This window comes from Condylura cristata, unplaced genomic scaffold (genome assembly GCF_000260355.1).
Source record: "Condylura cristata isolate star-nosed mole 26May11 unplaced genomic scaffold, ConCri1.0 scaffold00016, whole genome shotgun sequence".
Lineage (NCBI taxonomy): Eukaryota > Metazoa > Chordata > Mammalia > Eulipotyphla > Talpidae > Condylura > Condylura cristata.
The window spans coordinates 13118539-13123354 of record NW_004567117.1 but is presented as its reverse complement, the minus strand read 5'-3'; the positions used below and the strand labels follow the sequence as shown (position 1 = coordinate 13123354).

Below are 4816 nucleotides of genomic sequence, written 5' to 3'. Positions count from 1 at the left end.
TCTGTACGAATAAATAAATCTAAAAAAAAAAATTAATTAAAAAAAAAAGTGGGGTTATCTGTATGAGTATTTTATTCCTTGTTATTATTGCATTTGTTAAATAAAACCAAATACAGGCTTAATTTTTGTCAGTCTTCCATTACATCATTGTTTCTATTAGATGTCTTCATAAATAATGATTTAACAACTGTGTATATATTTAAAATTAAAGCACAGTGTGATTATATTTTACTTTTCAACAGAATAGAATTAATTTGCATTTTTCTTATCTACTCTTTACATTAACTTCTCTACAGGGTTAATTGTATCTTCACTCCACGACTCTTTCATTTGCTATTTTCCAATTGCCTATACTATTCCAGGTTTTGTATTAAGCACCTTGGATACAGATATGGACAAGACAGGCAGAGGCTCCCAAGCACAGAGCTCTCAGACACTCGGTGTCTGAGTGACAGATACAAGGAAACAAGTATATAAAAATCTTATCTAATGACTCTTAAGTCTAGAGGAAGCACAGCAAACATTTTTCGCACAACAAACAAAATTTAGACTTTTTAAATGTTTATCCATATTGCCATTGAAATATCCACTTGCCTGTTATAGACTTGCAACCATAAGGCCACGTTTTATTCTAAGACATATTTTATTCACTTTTTAAATTGTTTTTGCAAGATCCTTTCAGCCCGAAATTCTAAATTCTGGCTGTCCCCCAAAGGCTTATTTTTAGAAAGCTCAACAAAGTGGAACTATTTTAATTCTTCTCCATTTTCCATCTTGAGTTGTACACGAGATTCAAGATAGTCATCACCTAGGTACAACCAGCTGACTAATCATAACCTCTCCTGCCTTCTCCTGCCACCTCCCATCTCCTCACTTTTCTGAGGGCAGGTCTGTACACGATGCTGCCTGCACTGGACCAGCTCAGATGTCTAATAGCTGGGCCTCTGGAACGTGGCTACCTCTTCTTGTCCCCAACAAGCTTCTCTCATCCTCAGATAAAAACCTACCGCATGAGCGAACAGAGCATCTGCCCTCAACTGTGAAAGTAGAATACATTTTTTCTATGGGCCCTTACTTTCAGGGAAGAATAAGATTTAATGCAAGGTAGCACTCTTCTTCTGCAGACTACACATTGACCTAGAAACACACTCAAAAAAAAGAAAGAAAGAAACACACTCTGCTCAGTGACCTCAGATTGCCACTTCTTGCTCTACCTAGGACTGTAAACTAGGTTTGTGACCTCTTCTGGAACCTCAAACAGGACAAGAAATATAATTTTCTGGACCTTGGAAACAGTGGTGTCAAATTATGAACACTCAATAAAATATAGTTAAGGCAGAGACTAGTTAGTCCCCCAACTTGCATATTTGTTCTCCCATGTTTTCCTGGCCAAGGCCTCGCCTATGACCATGCTCTGCCAGACCCTCAGTCAGGACAAGAATCATCCTAGCTTGAACACCTCTTTGTACTTATTGGAGCTGGAGGTATCAGAGCAGCACTACACATCATGAGTCTGGCTTTGATCAATCCAGATGTCAGTTGGGACAAAAAGAATAATCCAGAACCCTGAAAAAAAATCTTGGTCCCAGTGAGCAATACAAGATCTATTCAATAAGTATGAATGACAGCAAAGTGAAGAAAGAAAGAAGTTCTAGACTTCCAAATGAAATATTGTCCTGGGCCCTCCCTGGTGGTGCAACAGATTGGAGTGCTGCACTGTGAAGCTAAACCAAGCCTTGGTGACTGCCTCAGTGCGAGTTCGATTCCTGCCAGGGAGGAGATCCACATGGCGCAGCAGACCTCTCCTGTGTCACCCACTGCTCCCCTCAGCATGGTACTTCGTTGATCTGCCTGTTCTGCTCCCCACTCTGTCTCTGGTGAATGCTCTCACCACCCCTGCACCTCTCTCTAGAGAGAGAGAAACATTGCTATATAAAGCTGTTTAATATGAAATTCTTAAAGGAGGTATCTGTACTATTTTCCACTTACCCAGGAAATATTTCCCCTCCAAATGCACAAAATCCGGTTGGTATACTGTGGTGAGATTACATTGATAAATACATATCTGAACTTAAGTGAAAAAGTACCAGTTGGAAAACAAAGGAGGGCTGGCACATTCCTAAGCAAATCTGAGAGAGGAAACAGCTGAAAATGTCTTTGCTCGCTTCATTTGCATCTGCTCTCCCCATAATCACAACCTTTGTCTCCAAAGTTGGATGGCAGGGTGATCCAAGGGGGAGTGAGAAGGGACATTTTCGTTTATATTTATTCTACTTAAAAATGAAGAAATTCTTTTCTACAGAGATATAGACTGCTGAGGGCCTCTACACAGCCCACAAGTCAGCTGGACAAAAGTGACCAGTGTCCCTGAGTGTCTCTGAGCTGAGTTCCAGCAAGCCATGGCCTGACTATGACACATGAGCTGCTGACATGTGCCTGGCTGAGAGACATGTGGATTCTAGTCTCCTAAAGAGCAAAAGAGCTCCACCTTGTACTGAAATGGGGAGTAACAGTGAAATTCTTTTCATTACCCAGGTTTGCTAGTTACGTCATGGCAGAGAACTTAAAAAAAACCTACCTTTAAATTTAAAGAAGAATTGTACTTTTTCACAAAAATTCCAAATTTTTTAACCACTTCTAAAATGAAAAGTGGCCACCAGTAATGTTATTACCCCATAGCATAGCTGTTGACAAAATAATACAAGTATTTATGTCCTATCAAAGTAAAGGTGCTATTTTAACAGTGTGTAGAAAAGTAAATACAGTTCCAAATGTATGCTTCGGAAAGAATATTTTTGGAAAATAGATACTTAGAAGTGTTTTTTTTTTTTGCTAAAAAAACAGAATTGTGTTACTCTGAAGCTGTCATATTTGCACTTTTTTTAAAAAATGGAAAGTTTTCTAATTTTTTTGATCACCAACAATGAACATATATTTTTATTATGATAAAATATACATAACAAAATGTACCATTTCAACCTTTTCTGGTTGTTCAATTTAGTGGTATTAAGCATATTCGAAAGAAGACTTGCTGTGAGTTTTGAATCATTTGTTTAAAACATGAAAAAGCAACACCATCCTACCAGGAAGCACTGAATGCCCCTTGCAAAAGGGACATTTATTGGCCAAGTTTCAACTTTTTAGAAATTTTAGCATAATTGAATGGGTGGAAATATGAGTACTGTGATTTGGTAAATTCAGCACAAACCTGTACAACCTCATGGGGTTCCATGCTCAGTAAGGCCCCTCACTTAGATTCAGGCTTTGCAATCACCACTGTGAAATTTTTAATAATTTCTAACAAGGAGCAGTACATTGTCCCTTTGCACTAGACTCTGCAAATTATGAAGCTAGTTCTGACATTCAGTTGTCAATGCAGTTTTTCCATTTGAATCTACATACCTTTGATGGACTTTTCAACTAAGAACACCACTAAATTCAAGTATTAACATTTAAAACCAATTTTAAATTGTATCCAAGGTGCTAACCTAAGCTTCTCAAAAATAATTATATATATAATTACATCTGTATATTTATAAATAGTTACAAACTATCACAAATAAAATGGTTAGAGAAAGCAATTACTTGGGGCTGTTAATAAAGAAAAAAATATTTCGTGTAGTTTTTTTTTTTAAAGATTTATTTATTTTATTCATACAGAACTGGGGTACAGGCCAGAGGCTCAGGGGCGGTGAGAGGCTTCACCAGAGACAGAGTGGGGAACAGAACAGGCAGATCGAGGAAGTACACTGCTGAGGGGAGCAGCGGGCGGGTCAGGAGAGGTCTGCCACGCCATGTGGTCACCTCCGGGGCAGGGGGGAATCGAACTCATGCGGAAGCGGCTTTAGATTCGCAGTGCTGTGCTTTAACCCACTGCACCACCAGAGAGGGCCATGTGATTGTTAATCTTTTAATCTTTTAAATTTCCACTTTACATGTTTTGTAGTACACAAAACATGTGTACTGCAAATAAAGTTGTAAGTGTATATAATTAAATAAATAAGCGTATCTTAGCGCTGAATGTTCAACAACTTGTCATTTATGGAGATACATAGTCAAAAAAGTTCCTGAAACACTGATGGAGAATCTCAATGATAATCTTTGGCTTTTGGAGACCAAATTCCACATACACTCCCTCTTCCATCAACACTTCCCTAATCCTCAGCAGAACTCCCCAACAGAGGGAGGGAGGCTTAGTGTAAAGGGGATTTGGCTGCAGTATTGGGCTCACAGCTGCCGCACTCCAAGAGGCAGGCACCATCGCTGATCTGATCCAGCATTGCAGTGAGGAGCCTGTCTAAGGACCTGGAACACTTCCAAGTGCTGATGAAGCACCATGACACTATCATTTACATCAGGTGCTGTTGGTTAAGTCTCTGCTAGATTCTGAGCATCCTGTCTTTGATCGCATCAAGTTTCACTGGCCCAAAGCCTGCATGGTGGCACTTCAGGCAGTTTAATGGTGACATCACAGTGATGCTCTTGATGCAACCTAACAGTTCTCTCCTATGAGACACCATGAAGTTAATGCTACCAAGTTTTCTCCTCCGAATAAGGTGGAGGGATGAAGGGCTTCAAAGAAGGCGCTGGTGAAGCCTGGTGGGGACTCTTGGCGTGGCGGGCTCTACCAGGGTGCAGGAGGCTGAACCCGACCCAGTTCTATGCATTCCTGGAGCGCAGCTTGCCACTTTCTTCCCGACTCGCCCAAACCTGACCTCAGCCTCCCCTCACCTGTGGTGCTTTACCCTTCAGAGCCTCGGGCGGCGCGCTGGCTTGGGTGACGCTCGGAGGGATCAAGCCAGGGTCACTGCGCCCC

General features: G+C 40.6%; 1 protein-coding gene across 1 annotated transcript in view; it reads right to left on the bottom strand.

Annotated features, from left to right (window-relative positions):
* Window positions 1-4816, bottom strand: part of LAMA3 (laminin, alpha 3) — a 207773-nt gene that overhangs the window by 202241 nt on the left and 716 nt on the right. The window lies entirely within an intron of this gene.